This window comes from Sphaeramia orbicularis, chromosome 13, assembly GCF_902148855.1.
Source record: "Sphaeramia orbicularis chromosome 13, fSphaOr1.1, whole genome shotgun sequence".
Lineage (NCBI taxonomy): Eukaryota > Metazoa > Chordata > Actinopteri > Kurtiformes > Apogonidae > Sphaeramia > Sphaeramia orbicularis.
Genome location: NC_043969.1, coordinates 13,307,097 through 13,331,463, shown reverse-complemented (window position 1 = coordinate 13,331,463; position 24,367 = coordinate 13,307,097). Strand labels below are relative to the sequence as shown.

General features: G+C 36.3%; 1 long non-coding RNA gene across 1 annotated transcript; it reads right to left on the bottom strand.

Moving 5' to 3' along the window:
* Positions 1-3,383: 3,383 nt before the first annotated feature.
* On the bottom strand, positions 3,384-20,932 carry LOC115431932 (uncharacterized). Its single transcript, XR_003937150.1, has 3 exons — positions 20,849-20,932; positions 9,751-9,754; positions 3,384-3,467 (listed from the first exon to the last, which is right to left on the bottom strand). It is a non-coding gene; the product is annotated as an uncharacterized LOC115431932 (long non-coding RNA).
* Positions 20,933-24,367: the final 3,435 nt, after the last annotated feature.

Sequence of the window (24,367 nt, the reverse complement as noted above, 5' to 3'; positions counted from 1 at the left end):
TTTTATCTGTTTTAGTTAGTTTTGTAAACATACAATACAGTTTCAGTTAGTGATCATCTTTTCTTATAATTTTAGTTTTTATTTATTTCAGTTAACGAAAATGTTTTTCAATTGTAGTTTTCGTCATTTCGCTAGTTTTCGTTAACGTAATAACCTTGATCTGATGTAATGATCGAATGAAAGTGCTGCGAGATTTGATTGCTTCAACTCTCAGACACACTTAAAAAAACTGTTTGTTGGATGAATGAAATAAAATTATTGAAAGGATGTCCACCTAATTCACCCTATAACACCAAACTTATTATGTTTGATACATGAGTTCTGAAGATCAGTGTGATGCTTTTTGTCCTGAAAAACCTGATGTATACAATTAGATACATGCAATACACAGATAATCCACCAGGAGGGAGGAATTTGTTCACGATGTTGTTTCGATCTAAATTGTACTTGGCTTAAGCTGAAAAAGTAGTAGGAAGAATTGTTGGCACCTGTTGATTTTAAAGGTAAAAATGTTGAATAAAGATTAAAGCACGAGCAAAGATTTAGAATACTGTTGGCCTTCATTTATGCTCATGTAAGCTTTTTCACACAATTTTGTTTTGTTTTGTTTCCTATTGCCAGCAAGTAAAGAAGGGCACAAACACTAAAACAACAGAGATCAAAACAAGAGAGAGTGAATAACAAAACATGCATGGAATATAAAACAAAGGAAATAGGTTTCATAACTTTGGAGAAAAACAGAGATCTGCCCACATCACATCCTTACAAAACAATTTAAATTAGGGTTAAAAAAATATATTCAATATAAATTCTAAACGCATAGATGACTCTTTATTTTAATTTCACTATAGTAAAATACTCATTTAATTCATATGATGCGTCAAACACGACATATACTTAGGTTGATTATCCATTCATTCATCTTGCTGCTTTATCCTTGAGAGGGTCATGGGGGTGTTGAAGCCTATCCCAGCTTTGTTTTAGGTGAGGGCGTGGTTCACTCTGGCTGTGTCGCCAACAATCACTGCCACATTCACATCAGTGCATGTGTTTGGATGGTGGGAGGAAGCCAGAGTACACAGAGAGAACCCACGCAGACACAAGGAGAACGTGCAAACTCCACACAGAAAGGTCCCACCAGTGATTGATCGCCATTTATTATGCTATTATCCTCTGTATTTTGTGTTTTTTGTTTTTTTTTTCAGTGAACATCAGGTATCTATACTGAACAAAAATATAAATGCACGACTTTTGTTTTTGCTCCCATTTTTCATGAGCTGAACTCAAAGATCTAAAACTTTTTCTGTGTACACACAAGGTTTATTTCTCTCAAATATTGTTCACAAATCTGTCTAAATTTGTGTTAGTGAACACTTCTTCTTTGCTGAGATAATCCATCCACCTCACAGGTGTGGCATATCAAGATGCTGATTAGACAGCACGATTTTTGCACAGGTGTGCCTTAGGCTGGCCACAATAAAAAGCCACTCTAAAATGTGCAGTTTTATCACACAGCACAATACCACAGATGTCACAAGTTTTGAGGGAATATGAAATCGGCATGCTGACTTCAGGAATCTCCACCAGAGCTTCTGCCTGTGAATTGAATGTTCATTTCTCTACCATAAGCCATCTCCAAAGCTGTTTCAGACAATTCATGAAGAAGACTGTGTGAGGAAAATGGTGGTCATGCCAAATACTGACTGGTTTTCTGACCCCCCTGGACCACCCAATACAGTAAAAGTGCACATTTTAGAGTGGCCTTTTATTGTGGCCAGCCTAAGTCACACCTGTGCAATAATCCTGCTGTCTAATCAGCATCTTGATATGCCACACCTGTGAGGTGGATGGATTATCTCAGCAAAGGACAAAGGAGAAGTGCTCACTAACACAGATTTAGACAAATTTATGAACAATGTTTGAGAGAAATAGGCCTTTTGTGTACATAGAAAAAGTTTTAGATCTTTGAGTTCAGCTCATGAAAAATGGGAGCAAAAACAAAAGTGGTGCGTTTATATTTTTGTTCAGTGTATATTATAAAAGCCAAATTGCCTCTGTTTGCATGTGTATCTTGGGATTCACACAAAATTCAGAAAGATCTGACTGCTGCAGTTTGGCATTCTGATGTAGTTTTGGTCAAGGAAGACAGTAGTGAAGTCAAGTTGATAGGACCGATATTTTGGGAGATATTAGTTATTCTGGAATACAACAGCCTTACAATCAAGTTGCTATGCCCAGAACGCTTTGGCGGTGACTGCTGGACAAATGCGGTACTAGGGATGTCACTATCCCAAAAATTCAGGAATCGATACTGATACCGCTAAAAGTGCACGGTTCTCGATACCAAGGTCGATACCACGCCCTTCTTGCTGTACCTGTTGCATGTGTAGTCTCAGCGCGTATTCCCCCCTTAATTCCGGAAGAGTAGTAGAATACCGATTGTATTGATTCTTAAAGGTGCTGGAGACTTTCTTGACAAATTTTTCATCAATCTCTAAAACCTCAGTCATAGCTTAAGTATCATGAATCTGTAAGTCTTTCTGTGATTACTCACCTGAATCTCTTGCATTACGGTGAACAATTTCGAAGTGCCATCCACCATAAACAGTCCATGTGTTTACAAATGAGCCAGGAGGTCACTCGGGCATCTTCGGAATTTTTTCGCGACGTGCATTGTAGGAAGCAAAGGCTCGTGCAGCCACCTTACAACAGCAGGAACTCCCTTCCTTCTATGCATATTCCTCCAGCCATTTATGCGTTTTCATGTCTTTGTTTCGTCCATATAATACCATATGCTCGCACTGCTGCTGCTGTTGTCAGGTGGCTGCGCGAACCTCCGTTTCCCACAAAATTCCGAAGATGCCCGACTGACATCCCGGGTCGGTTTGTAAACACACGGTTTGTTTATGGTGGATGGCACTTCGAAATTGTTCACCGTAATGCAAGAGATTCAGGTGAGTAATCTCAGAAAGACTTACAGATTCGTGATACTTAGGCTATGACTGAGGTTTTACAGATTTGATGAAAAATTGGTCACGAAAGTCTCCAGCACCTTTAAAAAAATGAGTATCAACGAGGTTTTTTTATAGTATCGAATGGTATCATGAGCATCGGTTCTCATGACATTCCTATGCGGTACAGCATGCACAAATACATAACAGCATAAAAACTACCACATCTAGAACAAGTGGGTTAACACGCTATATTTAATTTACTGGTCATATTCATCAAAACTCAGATTAAAGTTGAGGGTTATTACATCAAAAACAGAGAAAACAGAAAAATTGACTTTTTTAGCAAAATTTATCATTAATTGAACATAAACCAAGTGTCTCCATCCACTATCAGTGATCCAACTCCAATGGGTTTTACTGGTGAATCAATGTTGTAGAAGATGACGGTGTTTCCACATTCACTACGGAGCTTCTAAACGTCCAAATGGGTCATATCTGATGACCATGAAAAGACTAATAACTGCATCTTACACTAATTATTTCAAGGTTTAAGTGGTTCAGAAGTTATTAAACATTTTAGATCAGTAGACACTTTTGGTCGCCAGTGGCTGTTTGGCTTTATGGGTGAATTGGAAACAGAAAGTTTAATCACTCCTGTAGATATATTTGACTAATTACACTGGGTTACAAAAAAAAGTTTTTTGCAAGTTGTCTAGGTTTTTTCAACTGAATTAGGACCATTTTGCACCGCTAAATGCAAAAAATGACATCTGTTTTTCTCAATCAGGTCAGATTTTTTGCTAATTTGATTTTGAAAAAAATGGATCTTCTCACAAAATTGATTACAATTTTGTGACTTTATCAGTTGATTTTTTATATAGTTCTCACCCAAAATAGGTTTTAAGAGGAAAAAAAATCATTTTCTAACAGGATGTATTTATTATTTATTATGTATTCACCACAGATGTAGCAGAATACGTCAGGCTTATTTTTGCAAGATCTTCTAGTCGAAGCCATTTCATTCACTTGTAATATTAAAGAAAACATGAATCATAAATTGATAAAATTAAAATCTTCAGAACTTGTTTATTGCAAGAAATATGAAAGCATTTTGTATCATATGATGTGAAAATGCCCATAAATGTAAGCAAAAATGTTAAAAAGCCAATATGTAGCATAGCTCAGAAAGTTGACCTGATTGAGCAAAATTAATGTGATTTTTGGATTCAGCACACCAAAATTATCCTAAATCAGCTCAGAAAACTTAAACAATAAATTTGTTGTTGACCAGTGTTATAGATGAAGATATTTTACAGTTCTGTTGACAAATGAAGCAAAGTTAAACCTCAGTTTTACTTTACAACACAGTGACCATTAAAAATAATTGTAATGTTAAGGCAACAAAACAAGGTGAGATGTAGTAATTCAAACATATGCTGTTACCCTTCACTGGGTCTAATAGATGGCAGTCTGATACCGACTACAGCTCACATTCATGCATTATTTAACATTTCATTGAGTAGTGAATTCTTAACCTACAGAGAGTTTAGAATTCCTCCATCTCTGTAGATCTGTGAGGAAGACATATGTCAGTTTTATGACAGGTTGGTTTCTTATCCTCCTGGACAAGGTCTAAGGTAAAGAGAGGAGTGGAGCCTAGCTCTCGACTGATGAGTATAATCTGCACATAAATTTCTGTCAGGTGATGAGGTGATGTAAACATGTCAGCTATAAAAACGTCCTTGTAGAACGCGTTGTAAGATTGCAGGGATTCTAAAGTATCACGCCTCTCATCATGTGATCTTCTGAGCTTTGCTTGAGTCTTTTGCCAGTTTATGTCTCCTATATTACTATTATTGAATCATATGTTTTCCATCTTTCTGAGGCAGAAATTATGGTGAAATAACCTGCATAGTCACACCAAACAGAAACACCCACGAAAATACATTTATTCAGTCCAGATTATGATGAGCATTATAAGCTTTGAGCTCCATGGCCTTGGTTTCTTTAAAGCACAGGTGTCAAACATGTGGCCCGGGGGCCAAATCTGGCCCGCCAAAGGGTTCAATCCGGCCCCTGGGATGAATTTGTGAAATGCAAAAATTACTGAAGATATTAATAATCAAAGATGTTAAAATCATTTTAAGTCATTTCAATCTAAAGTGGATCAGACCAGTAAAATACTATCATAATAACCTATAAATAATGAAAACTGTAAATTTGTCTGTTTTAGTGTAAAAAAAAAAAAAAAAAAAAAAAAGTAAAATTACACAAAAATGTTTACATTTACAGACTAGCTTTTTACAAAAAATGTAAATATCTGAAATGTCTTAAGAGAAGTATGTGGAATTTTAATAATATTCTCCCTGTTATTTAATATTTTGTGTATTTGTAGATCCACTGTGATCTCTAAGTTGTGATTCACATGTATAAATAATAAACGGTTTGTTTTAGTGTAAAAAAAAAAAAAGTAAAATTACACAAAAATGTTTACATTTACAGACTAGCTTTTTACAAAAAATGTAAATTACTGAAATGTCTTAAGAGAAGTGTGTGGAATTTTAATAATATTCTCCTTGTTATTTAATATTTTGTGTATTTATAGATCTACTGTGATCTCTAAGTTGTGATTCACATGTATAAATAATAAACTAAGGCAATATTGTCAACATTGCACTTAGTTTACTAAAGGATTTTCAGGTTCATATTTGTTCATGTTTTGTTCAAATACAATTCGTAGATTTAAACATTTTCACTACGGAATTTACTTTTTTCACTCAAAAGTTCTTATCCTATTATTTATATTATTTTACTGGTCCGGCCCACTTTAGATCATATTAGGCTGTATGTGGCCGCTGAACTAAAATGAGTTTGACACCCCTGCTTTAAAGTGACTGAGGATTGATGTTTTTTTTGTGGAATGAAATGGCCTGGATTTGCAGGCAGTGATAAATACAGGGTGACACAAAAAAAAAAAAAAAAAACGGGAACTTTTAAACAATCCAATAAAACCAAGAGTGATGGAAGAAAAATATTTTATTCATATTTATTGAAACCTTAAAACATGCCATTTAAGAAACAATGATGGAATTTTCATTTTTTAAAAATTACTTCCTGTAGATGGCGTCCTCCTGTACGAATGCATTCTTGAAATCTACTGTTGAGATTCCTCATTGACCGCTGCAACATCTCAGCTGGGATACTGTGAATTTCATCCTGAATTCTCTGTTTTAACTCATCCAGAGTTCTTGGTCGAGTTGTGTACACTTTACTCTTGAGATAGCCCCACAAGAAAAACTCACAAACGGACAAATCTGGCGATCTAGGGGGCCAGGGAACGTTACCGAATCTTGAGATCACACGGTTACCGAACAATTCTCGCACAGCCGCCAATGGTTACTAAAATGGGGGTGTGTTTACTTGCTCAAGGTCACTGTCTCGCAGTGCTGCCACTTGCTCACGTCTGCCAATACGCACTTCAAAAATTCCGTTTTTTTTGGGTCACCCTGTAATTTTTAAAAAATGAAAATTCCATCATTGTTTCTTAAATGGCATGTTTTAAGGTTTCAATTACTATGAATAAAATATTTTTCTTCCATCACTCTTGGTTTTATTGGATTGTTAAAAAGTTCCCATTTTTTTGTGTCACCCTGTACAATGACAGTGGTTAATGTGCACATGTGGCATGTTGGGGCAGAGTGTTCCAAAGCCTCGGACCTGCTATAGAAAAATCTGTTTAAAATCAGGTGATTTGAGGATCGGAACTCGCACAGTTCGGAGCTCTGAAAGGTAAGGGGGTGGGGGGGGTGGGGGTGGGAAATCATTCAGGCAAGACATCCATACCCACAGTTCAGTACCTCACTTATGCAATCACCCATGCAGTTCTGATGTACACTTTTAATATAAACATAATACTATGGAGGTGTCAAACATGTGACCCGGGGGCTAAATCCGGCCCGCCAAAGGTTCCAGTCCGGCCCTGGGGATGAATTTGTGAATTGCGAAAATAAGATACTAACAATCCTTTTAGTTCAGGTTCCACATTCAGACCAATTCAATCTCAAGTGGGCAGGACCAGTAAAATACTATCATAATAACATAGAAATAATGACAACTCCAAATTTTTCTCTTTGTAAATGTAAATATTTTTAAGTATTTACACTAAAACAAAGTATAATTTTGCAAAAAATGTGAATAATCTGAACAAATATGAACAACCTGAAATGTCTTAAGAATAGTAAGTACAATTTTAACAAGATTCTGCCTGTTACTACATGTTTTGTGTATTTGTAGATCCACTGTGATCTCTAAGTTCTAATGTACATGTATAAACGTTAAACTGAGGCACGGTATTGTTAAAATGACACTTATTTTTTCAGTTTGTACATGTTATTCACATCTTTTGAAAGGATAGTTTGTAGATGTAAACCTTTTCATAATGTAAATTTACTTTTTTCGCTCTAAAACACGGAGAAAAGTTTAGAGTTGACATTATTTTTATGTTATTATGTTATTATTTTAATGGTTCGGCCCACTTCACATCAAATTTTGCTGAATGTGGCCCCTGAACTAAAATGAGTTTGACACCGCTGTAATAGTAGGTAAGCAAAAGAGAAGTATGAGCCACCGTTTTTTACAGCTCACACCGGCCCACCCGTTATCAGAGCCCTATCCACTCTACCAGAGCCACTAGGAGTCCACATCTACTGGCCTACAACATGAACCATTATGTACTGGCCTTTGTGCTACACCACTAAATCCTTCATGGGTCACAATATGGAATGGGCGCAGTTCAGAACAGCAGAACTCCACAATCTCATCCACGAGGTTAGGTTTCACTCTAAGTGGCTCCTAGATCTTCATGAATGCTGACATCCAGAGTTGATGTGATGGAGATTGGGTGGTCTTGGTGGGCTGTGAGGCAGAAGGATCACAGCATGAATGTTTTATAGTTAACAACCAGGGCGTAAGAGGACCTCCAGTACTCTGATGGCGGTGTATTTGAGAGAAAGCGGCTAAAAGACGGGGAATAGAAGGTGGATTAGAAATCACAGACTGGCCCTCTGCACGCGATGTTTTCTAAAACATCATTTACAACGTGGCTGAAATGCTGCTCTGTCACTTTTTGCCGTGACCCGCCTGAACCTTTGATATTTGCTGGTAAGTTTAGCCCCAACCACAGGTCATGTCATGCACCGCTAGTAAACAACATGGCTCTGGATGTTGCTTTGACACTGTGCTGAAACTGAAATACACTGCACTGATGAGAAAAAAAATAACACCAGCGCTGGAATGACAGCTTCCATTAGTTCATGATCAGGAAAGGAACTAAACTAAACATGATTCTGAAAATTTTGAAGTTAAAAACAGGTGGAGAGTAGTGTGAATGTCCATATGTGGACGAGAGGAGGAGGGGGTGTACCAGTTTTACTACCTGAGGAAGCCTTACCTAATAATCAGTATTAATTTTTTTGCACTGTATTTAGAGCAGCGGTTCTCAATCTTTTTCGGGCCCCCCTTTGGAGGATGAAAAATCTCCAGCCCCCCCCCCCCCCCAATCCCAGCAACATTGTAACAGTGGTGCAATTATAACTTTTATGGAAAGAAACATCAATATTGTAACAATACTTTTTGCTTTTCCTTGAATAATTTGTTGTTCAAGTTTAAAATAACTTCGATTTTTGCTTGAACAATACAAGTAAACTCAACAAGATTGCTCCGAGACAATATTTTTCCAAATAAAAATTGGAAATGTGCAATTATCTTACAACTATGACAATAAAGTTACTTTTTTTGGAACAACAAACAAATTTTGGTAATAAAGATGAACATTTTAAGAATATCAGTGACTGCAATGAGCTTGTTTCCATTGCACATCTCAGAACGTTAAAGTGCAAACTGTACAAACTGTGCAAAAGCACAAACATTGCACATTTTTCTTTTCCAGTCCAGTCCTTGTCCATTGTCCAAACCTAAACTCTTTGTCTAGTCTAGTGACATATCACCATGGCAGTAGATTTGTTTGTTGTACGTCCCTAAAATGAGTCCAGGGTGCTCCAACACTAAAATATTAGTTCCACCTGATACATGTTCTAACCCGAAGGAGAAAAAAAAACAACCACCCAGGAAAGATCCCATGCCCCCCCAGCACTCTCTTTGAGAAACACTGATTTAGAGGATTATTGCAACTTTTTCTCCCTGTCACACAGTCTTTTTTTTCCATGTGTAACTGAAACCACTTACACCTATCAGAGTCCAACAAAAAGATTAATTCTGCAGCTTGTCTTATTTTGTTACTGTGGTGTTTTCATAAGTAACTTCACATTCAAACCAACAAACAAATTAAGTGATTGAGGCAATAGTTTAATGATGTAAAATCACTGCATCAGTGTGAGTTCCATGGTTCGGAATCTAACGATAAAGTAAGTAAGTAAGTAAGTAAGTAAGTAAGTAAGTAAGTAAAGCTTTATTTATATAGCACTTTTTAAAACAACATGTTACAAAGTGCTTCACATAAAGGGGAGATAGATCAAATCAAATCAAATTTTAAGCCACTTTACAGAAACCCAACAGAATCCTCCAGGAGCAAACACTTCTGACTGGTGACAGTGGTGAGGAAAAACTTCCCTTTAACAACAGAAACCTCGAGCAGACCCAGACTCCTGAAGGATGGCCGTCTGCCTTGACCAGTTGGGGTTAAAGACAGAAAGGAAAGGAGGAGAAAAGAGAGAGCGATAGAGATAGAGAGAGACTGGGGTAGAGGGGGGAGGTAGGGGGAGATGCATGCACAGACAACTGAACTAGAACATGTATAGAGCAGTATAATAAACACTATCGTAACTATGTGGATAAGTGAGCAATGAAGGTGGAGAGAGGCAGGACCACAGCAGCAGGTCCAGAGATGATCTTAGGAAAACCTGTGATGATCCCGGGAAAACCTGTAATGATCCAGGGAAAACCTGTCAGGCGATAAAGCACAGAGACTCCAGGGAAGAAGTCAGGTCAGTAACATGAATTTATTCTTAATACTCTTATTATTAAATTGTTGCACCACTTAGTATGTTATTACAGAACTGCAGTTGCAAATGACATTGCATTATGTTGTGCATTTTAAGTGTGCATTTGTCTTGTTCTGAAAGGGGGTTTATAAAGCTTTTATTATTGCAATTTTTTCAGTGTGAATTGAAAATATATTACCTATCCGAACCAAGGAGCAATTCAGCTAACAACTGTCATGCAGCTATTGTTTTTTTATGGGCAATAAAAGAGAATGAAACAATGGATGGAAATGAATAGATCCAGGTTATCCACTTTGACTGAATAGCTCTGATATAGAAGAACTCTCAGTAGAGAAACAAAACTCAACACGGTTGGTAAACAGATAGATTATTGTCATGTGTGAGGATGAGATGTCACATCTGTCACTCAGAAGGAATCATCGCACAGCAGTATCGCTGCATGTACAGTTATGCCTTTGGTTTGGTTGTGTTAAAACAGTTTAACCCTATAACGCCAAACGTATCATATTTGACACATGAGTTTTGAAGCCCTCTACGTGATCAGTGTGATATTTTTTTCTTGAAAAACCTGATGTATACAATTAGATACATGCAATACACAGGTAATCCACTAGGGGGAGGAATTTATTCACCAGAGGCCTTTCCAGTGACACTACAAGACTGTCATTAATGAGGAAGGAGGTAGAATTTTGCCAATTTTGAAAAGGAATGGCCAATTTGTTAGACATGTTTGTGTTATATTATGTTTTTGTTTGTTCAAAAATAATATTTGAGCACTGAGACCCGATGTATCAAATATGATACAAAATTGAAACTCATACATGGAAAGTGATATTTGAAAACATTTTTTGGGGTTGTTCAGAAGGACCAATAAAGGCTCCAGTTTAAAAAAAAAAAAAAAAGGAATTTTCTGTCAATGATTTAATGGTTCAGGCTTTACAGAGTTAATGTAGGTAAAATTAATTTCCTCAGCTTTTCATTGTCATCAGATATGATCCATTTGGACATTCAGAGGCTCCATAGTGAACATGGAAACACCATCATCTTCAGTAACACTGATTCACCAATAAAACTCATGCAGTTTGATAAACAAAAGTGGTAGAAGATGCTTAGTTTTTATATTTTTCTGAAAAAAAAAACAAAAACAAAAAAAAACACTATTCTTTTTTTTTTCTTATTTGACATAATACACCTTTGAATTTTCTCATTCAACAATCTACATGATCAGTTAATTAAATAAATACATATTAATAAAATATCTGATTTTCACTATATAATGCAAAATGCAGAGATTAATATAAAAATGAGGATAAATCACTTATGACAGGTTTGGAAGTCACAACAAAAATACACCCATAAAGTTGGAATAATTGTGTTTTTAGACACATTTCTGTTTTTCTTCCTATTTATACACATCAGTAATCAGCTTTGTCCAAGTACAATGACCATTCTCTATCAAGAATACACCACACTGTGACAATAATTTAATGAGGAGAGGTAAAACTATTTTAGTTTTTGTGGTTCTAGGTTTATATGTATTAAAAAAAAAAAAAAAAATAGAGTGTACTTGTCATATATAGCATAAATCAAACACCAAATCACACTGAGTCCTGTTTCATTTTATGGCCTGCATCTCTATTTTTATTGTTTCTTACTTTCATTGTGTGTGCACTGTCATTTCTTTTCATATCCAGATATAGACAGATGTATATAGACACAGTGAGTATGTGGCAGGTGTGTCGATGATATCTTCCCACTAAAGAAGTCTCTGTTCCTGAGTTTATTCCTGCTGCAGATTCACTATCAGTTTGTGTGGAGAGAGTACCACTGCTCGGTGTTTGATCTTGGTTTCTCATCTTCCTCCTCCTGGCTCGTCTGCATATCAAAGCCCCCGGCTAGAGCCCTGCCTGCTCTCCCAGACCTCATATACTCCGCCATTGATCTGTATATTAAAGGGGTTTGGAGAGTCTGACTGAAAGATGGGTTTAAGATATGTGAAAATGTAAGGTTTTAGTTACCTATGCCAAAGAGGTTGTATTTTTGTAACCGTTTATTTGTTGACTGTAGGCCGGTTTATCCAAAAATTACCGCTTTGATTTAATAAAAACTGGAGGACGGGTCGGGCATGGGCCAAGACTGAACCCATTAAAGTCTGGAGCAGATCCAGCAAAGGAGATGGATCCTGGATTTGTATTTATTTGTACTGGCCCACCATGATGCTTGGTTTTTTGTTTGTTTATTTGCTTAGTCTTTTATTCCTGATATAGTATTTAATTATTTTTTATCGGACTGTCTTCTCTCTGTAGCACTTTGAGATTCTTCTGACTGAAAAGGGCTTTATAAATGCAATTTATTATTATTATTATTATTATTATTATTATTATCATTATTTCATTCTTTCTGACATTAACCGTCCGGTATCCAGGTGCGCCTTTTAGGCACACTTTGCACTTCATTTTAAAAAAAACTTCATATTATTTTTCACAATTTAAATAAGGTTAGAACTCAAAAGTTGTTCATTTTTGCATGATCTTTAACATTCTGGCCACCAACTCAAATTTGCACATTGTAAACAAAAATAAAATTACAAGACTAGCATCTGTCTCCCAAGTGTGCCTAAAACGCACTATTTCTTCCATTTGATATGTATGATTAGGGCTGACCTTGATTTACAAAAATAAAATAAAATCAGAGCAGAAAAATAAATCAATATATAATATTTAATAGTTTGATTTATAGGTGTGCATTTTACGCACACTTGGTGACAGATGCTAGTATTTTTGAACATTTGACCAAGTGCCAAAAATAATAATGCAAATTAACCAATGTTGGAGTTAATCATTGACATATGCCAGGGTGCAAAAATCAAATAATATGTGACCCACTTTTTATGTAGTATACTGAAAAAAAAAAAAAATTTGTGTGTTTTTTGCATCCAAAAAATGGTTTGTTTACATTACAAACACGGCATTTAAAGGGTTAAAAAATGTGACAATTATGGAGTGTTTGGTATTTTTATTTATGGCTCAAGTTGATGAAATAGAAAAAAGTGTAAAAGAATAAAAAACGAACTGTATGAAAATTTTTTGGTCATTATTCCACAAGTGTGCCAAAATGGCACACTTGGTGTTTAGTATGGACCTTGCGGTACTGGATACCGGAGGGTTAAGAGATAGAACATTTGGAGAAGGAGCTCAATGTGGAAATTACAGATGATTGGATTAATATGTGAAAGATACACCAAACATCCACTAGTTCATAAATCTGGAGGGAGTTCTCCTGAAAAAATCTGGTGCATTTCTTTATTACACCAAAGACAAAAAGTAAGCAGTTAAACAGACAGCAGTAATGTTGGAGGGAATGTGGAGAATTTGATGTAGATCACACACGTCTTTTGGAAATGTGATATAATAACTGTGTTTGGGGAGATGGTGTGTGGAGTATTTCAACAAATAATGAAGGATGAGATTCTAAGGTGCTGTGATGTTCTGTATTTGTGCAACTCGTCTGATGGAAATGTAGTGGGAAACAACATATACTTGGTTAAGGTACTTTTAATGGCTTGCAAAAAAGCTATTACAAGGAACTAGGGAGAGACAGAACCACCAACAAAGGACCGATGGATCACAATTATTGAAGGAATATATACAATGGAAAAAATAACTCACAAAGTGCAAATGAACAAAAAATGGAATAAATGGACTGATTACAGAAATGGAATGGTGGAAGGACTGAATAATGTGAATGTAGTGTAGTGTAGTGTACCCACGCAAGGTTTGTTTGTTCGCTTTTTGTTGTTTTTGCTGATTATGTGTTCATAAAATTTCAATAAACACTTTAGCGAAAAAAAAGAGAGATAGAACATTTGATTGAATTAGGTTTAGGCTACGTCCAGATGATAGCACTACAACTGGTATTTTTCTTTTGCGGATTGTAAAGGTGTCACGTCCATCCACGTTTCAAAAAATATCAGCATCCGCATGGAAACGGGAAAACTGGGTTAATACGGTTTAACATGCTGTGATTGTTATTATTTTCTCTAATTTCCATCCTATATTGCCTATGAAGGTGTGTAAAAATACACATACAGCTGAGAATAAGGAAAAGAAACTCATTGAACTGTATCTAAATGTAAACATTGTATTGTGTTGATCAAAAAGAAAATCTAATAAAAACTAAGTAAAAATAACAAAACAGTGTAATATAGGGATGCAAATTATCCATGAATTCATTAATCGTTAGTTGGTTGCCCTTATCGATCAATTAACGATTAAGTGATAAGCGGCGATTTTCCTGAGAACCTGAATTTCTTTTTCAATACGGTCGATAAGAAGAAAAGCTACATATTGTTTCTATACTTCATAGCAAAACCATGTCATATTCCTTCATGATTTATTACCTCCGCCAAGGAGGTTATGTTTTTGCCAGGGTTTGTTTGTCTGTTTGTTTGTCTGTCCGTTAGTGTGCAACATAACTCAAAAAGTTATGGACAGATTTTGATGAAATTTTCAGGGTTTGTTGGAAATGGGATAAGGAAGAAAGGATTAACTTTTGGGGGTGATCTGGAAGAAATCCTGGATTCTGGATCACTTTGAAATTTTCGTTAACATTGTGGTAAATGGGGCCAAAATTTTTGTTTCCCAATATCTTGCTTAATTATTGACCAAAACTCATGAAATTTAACTCAGGAATTGACAATGGGGTCCTCTATCACATTTCAAAGGCTGATCCGGATCTGATCCAGAAGGCAGATTTTATTTTAAAAAATAAATGTAGGATTTGTATCACCGATTATGTGGGGAATTTTTGCGCTTGGCGGACGTCTGCGCTCTCCGAGTGCTTTTCTAGTTGAACCACTGGATACAGTCAGTGTTTCCTGTGGAATTCATCTGTTGATGTGGCGGTGTGTAATGGGGGGTGCATGTGCGTGTGTTTCGTCGTGGGGGAAGGTACTTGCACGCGCGCAGTACGGCCGGGGGATGTGTGCATGTTGGTTGGTAACCGCACGCGTGCGTACGTCCCTTTCCGTCCTACTTCTAATACTATAGGGGTTACGGGGTGGTGCAGTCCGTGCCCCCGCAGAAGTGGATGTGAAACTTTTAACTCATTTAACTTTTCCTCCTGAAACTTCGCAAATGCATTACATACCTATGGTCCAAATCAGGAGCCTGGAGGATGTTTTCAACTTCTGTCTCACTGACCGTGGACTAGACCAACCTCCAGGGAAAACGCTCCGATACCAACCCCGCATTTGTGCGCGTATTTAGACGGTCTGGTCTGTGTTTGGCTCCACCATGTCCATACAGACATTCTAACTCATCAACGCCATGATCCGGTTCGATGACCGGCTATCCCAGCCGCGGCATCGCAGCACAGACAAACCGGCAGCCTTCGGACAGGTGTGGACAGGTGAACAAGGGCAATTAACCGACAATTAATAATTTAATCGAGCAAATTCTTATTGATAATTAATCGTTAGTCGATTAATTGTTTACATTTCTAGTGTAATACATATTCCACACCTATTTGTGGCGCTGTACACAAACACAGACAGAGCCGTAGGACACACTAAAATCACAGAAGAGTACAAGGTCCAGGTCGCCCTTTTAGCTGGACACTGAGGTGGATTTAAAAGTATCTGACATGTGTATCTGTTTATGCGTCCTAGCTGGTCATCGAGTAGATAGATAGATAGATAGATAGATAGATAGATAGATAGATAGATAGATGTACAGTGTAGCAGCAGCATGACACACATTCAATAACAATATAATACCATAGCAACCATGAGTAAAGGGTTTTCTTCTTCTAGTCACATGGTACTATTGTGTCATCGTTTCCAAAAACTGGCATTTTGCCTATCCACACGGCAACACAAGGCTGGCGTATGACATTTTTCTGCTCTGGGACTTAAAAAATACTGTTTCAGGACACCAACAACGCCGGTGACATGTGAATAAAAGGCCGAAACGATTTTAAACTTTTGTGGCTTGACATCATTTTGTTGTCGTGTAGACGGGTTCTTAAATTGAGGCCTCTCATTGGTTTTGTTTGTCAGTGGTATAATGGAAAAACTACTATCGTGATGAAACTTTAGAAATTACAGTTTGGAGTTGATCCAAAAAAGTCCAAAAAAGTTATTTTTTTATGTTAACATTAAAAAGTTTATAGAATGTACAAGTAACACCAGCCACTAAAGGCTTTGTCTTTATAAGGGTTGCGGCTCATAACTTTGTACCAAACTTATTGACAAAATTGTCAGTCGGTTCAAAGAAAATATTTCTGAATCCAACAGAACATTCAAAGAGTCTGGGGAATTCTCACTGTGTAAACACCACTGTGTAATGTGAGATGAATTAATATTTGCTTTTTTGGTGTGTTACAGGCATCATAACTACTTGTTTGTCTTAAAAAATATATAATTTTTTTTTTTTATGTTAACAAAAGCCTGATTTTAAAAGGGTTTTTTTCCCTTTTTATTTTAGTATTTTGTCCCAGTGTTTGTATAAAACAGGGTGTCTACAGATCCTTAAAAAAATCTTAAATCTGATTGTCCTAAATTAAGGCCCTAATTATCTTTAAACTGATAATTAATCATTAAATCTTAGACTTAAATGTCTTAAAATTCCACGAACACAATAAGTAATATTGCTTTGGAAATCTTTGTAAAGAATTTGTCAAATGTGTGATTAGTTTTTAACATTTTATAATAACAGATGAGTGGAGTCGTCAACCATCATTCATGGGTGGAGGGGTTCAAGTATGAGCTGTAGCAGCTTGAACATCAGCAGCAGCTAGGGATGGCAATCGTTAAGAATTTAACGATTCCGATTCCATTATCAATATTGCTTATCGATCCGATTCCTTATCAATTCTCTAATTGAGTCTCATTGGGTGAGGGAATAAAAGAGTACAAACGGGTGTGTTTGTATCAGCTGTCTTTTATATTTCCATCTCTGCACAGAAAATACACCATATACAGTATGTACAAATAATAATAACAGATGATGCCAGGCCCGGTTCGGGGGGGCGTCGGCGTGCAGTGAAAGTGAAACTAAAGAATTTTTACTAATTCCTCTATTGCTGCATGTCCACTACATCGAACCAGTTCGACTCGGCTCGTCTCGTCTCCTGTTATTGTGCACCTCATTTCCTTTCCCCTACCTTCGGAAACTTGTATTTGGGTACGATGTTTGTTGCCTGCACTGGAACCGGAACTGGGCCCGGCGTTCACTCTGCCACTACATCCACATTCGCTAAGTAGAGTATCAAATACTTGACATTCCTGTAAATGAATCGCATGCTGTGGACAAATGTTTGAGGATATTGAAAGGATTCCACCCTTTAGAAGAAATGGAAGCTTTGACAGTGTTCCAATGGACCTGGTGTCGTCTTTTTAGACCGTTGACCTCAACACCATGTTGGCTACGTTCTGACCAAAACAATGCAGCGTACGCATGACGTCATCGCGCATGTGCAATGAAGGCGGAATCGATAAGCAGAATCGTTAAGCAGGCAGGCAAACGATTCCAAGGAATCGAGCTACTGGGATCCGGTTCTCAAAAAGAGCCGGTTCTCGATTCTCATCCCTAGTAACAGCAGAGTGCGATTTGTTAAAAAAACTAGAGGGATGTTTTTTGTCGGAGTGTGTGTGTGTGTGTGTGTGTGTGTGTGTGTGTGTGTGTGGGGGGGGGGGGGGGTGTTATATACATAAGTAACGCTGGCGTGAAATGAAAATGAAACTTTCAACGTCCACATCCCAGGTTCTGTTCCTCTCTTCTACAGTAGCTCTTACACAAAATTTTCACAACTTCTAACCTGTATCCACTAGACACACAAATGCTGGGCCCCATGAATTTGTCACATTTACTTTAATTTGGGGGGAGGGGCTATTGTCCAGCACATCATAGCCCCCCCGGTCGCAAATGTGTTTTCAGGGGACAGCTGGTAGCCATTGATAGAGTGAGTGGAGTTCACTTTGACTTTCACTTTGACTTTCTCACAGCTTTATCTACAGAGCTATATAACCTCCTCATATATCCATCGCATTACTTTTAGAGCCACGTACCCCCCTACCCCCAACCCCACAAATGTTTTTGGGCATGGGGGGGTGCCAGTAGGCTCATGAGTCAAAAAAGGTTGAGAAACCCTGAAGTAAAGTGTTTAATTCATACTCTTTAAGACCCTAGGCACTACTGTAACGGTCTGTACTGTATATATTTTCAGATGTCCTTCGTAGGTCCTAATGAAATAGGGTGTTTAATACGTATTATAAAGCTTATAAAATACTATGAGGCTAATTTGTGATTTGTCACATTGGGCTGTACAAATAAAAAAGGGACTTTACTTGGCCTGGAAGAGGAAGAGCCTCCCAGTAAGTAGATTTTAGATTGTGCACTTTGCTCTCAAACTATTAAATAAAACAAGATGTGTTTTCTACCTGCTATATTCCCTCGAGTATTATTGTTTTGTATTCTAGTAATCGTTTTTCAATTGCTCTGTCTGATTCTTTGTATTTCTATTGTTAGAATCACTAGGATTCCATTAACTTGAAGCACTTAGTAATTACGCTTATTTCTATTACTCATTATCTGCTTCCTGCTCCAGGTATCTATTATTATTTTCTCCAAAAAGCAGATAGAAGGGACAATTGCAAATTGAGGAAAAGACAATACAATGCAAATTTGACCAAAAGAAAAGCTACAACAGAATTAAGTTTCAGAATATTGTTAAATTGCGTTACTGATAAAACTATTTTAACCCATGAAGACCCAGTGCTACTTTTGTGTCACTTCCAAAATGAATTTTTCTCTCTATTTAACCAAACCTTTTTTAAGTGATTTATCATCATATATCATAATATTATCCTGTATATTTTGTATTTTTTCACTGAAAATCAGGTATTTTCCTGTATTTAATTTACTGGTCATGTATTTGAATCATCATGATGAGATTACATTTGAGGGTTATTATATCAAAAACAAAGTAAACTTAAAGGGGTCATATTTTGCTTAACTCACTTTTATAAGTCTTTGGTACATTTATTTGTGTATTTGGACTCTAATATGCGGTGGCCCAGAGGTGCAACATCCCAAAAAATCATCCATATAAGAAAAAAAAAGAGAACAAACCAAAAAAATTATCCACTGTAAGAAAAAAAAAAAAACATCATCCAACTTTTCAATTAAGGGGGCGCTGTTTACCTGAAAGGCCTCTTGCTTTGAAATTAAGGCTACCACAAAAAATAAAAGCATAGGCTCTTTTATTTCTTATAGTGGATAATTTTTTGGGCCGTTACACTGCTGCGCCACTGTACTGCACTGTGCTAAAAGTGTGAATTTGAACCCTCCAGGTGCTGCAAAGCTATCTTTATATTCACTTTGGCAAAAATCGAGTGGATTTCTACAACTTGTTTCAATTCCTGCTTAATTTGTTACGTCTATAACTAGTTATGTCACGACATTTGCACATATAAGGTCAAGACTTCCAACAAACGTTTCTCCGAGTACGACATAATTGTTTGTCAGCAGCAGCGGTTGTAGTCCACACTGAAAATATGTCCAAACTTTGAGCTGATTACCTAAAATGTTCAGTTGTTGGTTGAACGGGACAGAGCAGCAAAGCCAACAACCTGGAGGGGGCGGGGCATGAAGTGGCTCATGTGCATTTAAAGGGCCAGCGCTCAAAACGACCTTTCTGGTGTCATTACTCAGAAATAGGGTTGAAGATGGACCTGTGGAGTTGAATTAATAAAGGATTCAGACCCAAACATAGCATTTACAGTTTATGTAGACCACAGGGAAATGTTTGAAAATGCATAATTCCATTTAAAAAAAAAAAAATCAACATATCACTCCTTTAAGAAAAAAGTGAATTTTTTGGTCAAATCTATCATTAATTGAACATAAACCCAGTGTTTCCATCCACTGTCATTGATCCAAGTCCATGGGTTTTACTGGTGAATCAATGTTGTAGAACACAGGTGTCAAACATGCGGCCCGGGGGCCAAATCCAGCCCGCCAAAGGGTCCAATCCGGCCCATGGGATGAATTTGTGAAAAACAAAAGTTGCACTCAAGATATAAACAGTCAGTCATTTTACTTTAGGGGCCATAAAAAGCCCTACTTTAGTCTTAAGTGGGTCAGATCAGTAAAATACTACCATAAAAAACCTACAAATAATGACAATTCCAAATTTTTCCTCTGTTTTAGTGTAAAAAATGTGAAATTACATGAAAATGTGTAAATTTGCAAACTAGCCTTTCACAAAAAATATGAAAAACTAGAAATGTGTTAATAGAAGTAAGTGCAATTTTACTAATTTTCAAATCAAATCAAATTTTATTTATGTAGTGCCAAATCATAACAGAAGTTATCTCATGACACTTTACATATAGAGTTGGTCAAAACCAGACTAACGCAACAGAATAATAATTTTCTGCCAGTTACTAAAATATTTTGTTTATTTGCAGATCCATTTTGATCTGTAAGCTGTAATGCACATTTACAAATGATAAGCAGAGGCAAAATATAGTTAAAATTGCACTTATTTTTCTTAATAAATTTAAGTTTTTTCATGGTTCTTCAAGTTATTCACATTTTTAAAAGGACAGTTTATTGATTTAAACGTTTCCATAATGTAATTTTACTTTTTTCACTATAAAACACATTTAAACGTTTGGAAATGGCATTATTTATATATTATTATGTTATTAATTCACTGGTCCGGCCCACTTCAGATCATATTGGGGTGAATGTGGCCCCTGAACTAAAGTGAGTTTGACACCCCTGTAGTAGAAGATGACGGTGTTTCCACGTTCACTACAGCGCCTCTAAACATCCAAATGGGTCATATCTGATGACCATGAAAGATGACAAACTGCATTTTACACCAATTATTTGCACCTATTGATAGGATTAGTGGTTTTAAAGGTGTTGAATATTTTAGATGAGTAAAGGGTTTTGGGTTTTTATGGGTTAATTAAACAAATTAAACAACAAATTATTAACTTAAATTATTAATTACAAATTATTAAATTATTACTTAATTATTAAATTAAACAAAATTAAACCTAGAATTTAACACAATAATGATCACAGCATTTACATATGTGCACCCCACAGTGCCAGAGGGGCTCACATTTCACACTTACAAATAATTGTTGGTTTCATACAAGGAGGACCATAACAACAAAGTGTAAATATATTCCTTTTGTTTATGAAACATACACTGTGGTTTAATAAGCTGGGTTGTTCACAGTGTACACCCCCACAGTACATGCAGCTTCACAATTTATAGTTGGGAAAGTTAAATGATGAGGTTAAATAAAAAGATCTCACATATGACACAGTTTGAACCTACATTCAATAGATGTTTTTCTTTTTCTTCTCTATTTACCCTTCCCGTATAGTGCAATGCAAACATTAGAGTTTATTTTAAAGTTGTTGTGGCTCAGATTTAGTTGAACCTCCTCATTTTCACACAGATGCAAGAACATGCACAGACTCATAAGGTCTCTCTTGTGTCAAAGAGCAAATTACATTAATTAAATGGCTGTCAGCTCGAACAAAAGAAAACAACCTCCTTATAGTAATAACAAATAAAAGCCTGGCGGCAAACATGATCTGTTTGAGCTCACGTCCCGAATTCATTAGATTGTGGTTCTAACAGGATTTTCCCAAAACTTCTGTAGAGCTTCGGTGCTGGGTGGGTGGGTGGGTGGGTGGGGCTTTGGTGGGGAATTTAGCTAAGTGATATCATAAGAATTTTTCTAAAAAAAAAAACAACAAAAAAACAAACACAAAAAACAAGTACATGTGCTCACAGATGAAGTAAACACCTTGTCCAGAAATCCACCGAAGCCCTGTTCACAATAAAGTGGAAATTTAATTTAATTTAATTTTACTTTCTAATTATTTCTGTTCATTTTAACCTATAAAGACCCAGTGCTACTTTTTTGGCAGTTCTCAAATGATTTTTTTTCCCTCTATTTTTAACCTTTCTTAACCCCTTTAGCCGTATCTGCCTGCCCGTGGGCCTGAAAAATTATATTACTATTCATCTACTATAAAAATATAATAAATCAGGACAATGGATGTTTTTTTCAACTTTTGCTCAAAGTTTAGACCCTAATGTTAATAAAAGTACATCAAAAGTGTATTTTAGTGCAAACTTTAATGTTCAAATATGATTTTTAATCTTTGTGGGGTGAAATATACGCTATTAAAAATCTCCAACACAAACAATTAATTTATGCATATCATCGTCAATCCAGCCGAAAAAAAAACAGGTGAGGATAAAAAATTGTAATTTCTCTTTTAGTTTGTTACAGTTTACTCAGGCATAGTAATAGATACAATATTTTAGACAATGGGAATAGATTCTGTGAGGTCTGTAAATGTCCATAGACACCAAGAACATCCATATGAACCTTATTATTGTGAAGTAATTCTTCATTTACTTTGGGTATGTCTTTTTAGGCGTTTGTCCCCTGAAAATATGGTCAGGGTTAAACAGGTTAAGTGATTTATCATCATTTATTCTAATAACATGCTCAGTATTTTTCATTTATAAGTGAAAATCAGGTATTTTCCTACATTAAATTCACTGATCATGTACACTCACAGTCAGTGAAAACTTTGAGACCATATTTTTCGACATAATTTTTATTTTGAAACCCTAAACTGGATTTTTTTTTTTTTTTTTTTGTATGAATCATTTGTTTAGGATATTGGCATACAGAAACAAAAATCTAAAGTTTCAGGAATAATTTCAAAACAAAAAACTTAAAAGAAAATTGTACCTGCCAAACACAAAGTCACAACAGTCAATACCGGGTATGGCCTCCGTTTGCTTCGATGCAGGCAGTGATCCGTTGGCGCATGCTTCGGACTAGGTGCTGTGTTGTGGCGTTCAACCAGGTTTCTGATTGTGGGTTGGGATCAGCCCTATACATACGCCTGGCTATATCATATATGTAGCTCAAACTGGCCTCCACCATACCCAGTGCCTGGAGATGTTGTTCACGTGATAGATGTGGTATGATGCCGTTCATTGGACTAACAATGGTGGTCTTTTTGGGCCTTTATATAGGCCAGGGGTGTCAAACTCATTTTGGTTCAGGGGCCATATTTAGCCCAATTTGATCTGAAGCGGGCCAGACCTGTAAAATAATGACTTAAGAACCTATAAAGACAAATCCAAGTTTTTCATTTTGTTTTAGTACAAAAAAAAAAAAAAAAAACACAGTTAAATTATGAAAATATTACATTTCATTTGAAAAGTTTGTGCAATTTTAACAATATTATGCCTCGACTTATTATTTATACATGTACATTTACACACAATGTTACATAACCATTTGGTAACAGGCAGAATATTGTTACAATTTTGGAATTAAAATTTGAACAATTTCTACAATATTCCGTCTCTTATTATGAACACAACTACAGATCACAGTGGATCCATAAATGCACCAAACATTTAGTAACAGGCAGAATATTTTTCAAATTGCACATTTCGGGTTGTTGATCTTTGTTTTTATTTATGTATTTATTTTCATTTTATTGTGAAAGAATAGTTTTATAATGTAAATATTTTCACAGTGTAATCTTTTTTTTTTTCTTAAATTTTTTCCACTTAATTTTTCACAAAGAAAATTTTTCATTGTCATTATTTATGGGTTATTGTGTTGTTATTTTTACTGTCGATCACACTGGTCTGTATGTGGAACCTGAACCAAAAGGATTTGGACAGCCTGGACTGTTCAGGTTCATTTTTGCACTTTCATCCTGCTGGGCCGGAATGGAACCTTTGGCGGGCCAGATTTGGCCCCAGGGCCACATGTTTGACACCTGTGATATAGGCCTTCAAAACCAATCCTCAAATTGTGCAGATACCCACTGAGTATTGCTCAATGTGTATTTGGTCCACTTTTGCAAAGAGACCAACCCATGTGCAATGAACCGTGACAACATGACAACTCATCATTATCTCAACTACCCGAGCACTAAGTCATCAATAAATCCACAATGAATAATTACAACCTCCCTACAAGTAGAAATATGCATACATTTCTACCTCAAAGTTTCTATTGACTGCCAGTATAGATGTTCATAAAAGGTCAGATTAAAGTTAAAAACCTGTTTAACCCTGACCATATTTTCAGGGGAAAAACACCTAAAAAGACATACCCAAAGTAAATGAAGAATTACTTCACAATAATAAGGTTCATATGGATGTTCTTGGTGTCTGTGGACATTTAGAGACCTCACAGAATCTATTCCCATTGTCTAAAATATTGTATCTATTTCTATGCCTGAGTAAACTGTAACAAACTAAAAGAGAAATTAGAATTTTTTATCCTCGCCTGTTTTTTTTTCGGCTGGATATGCA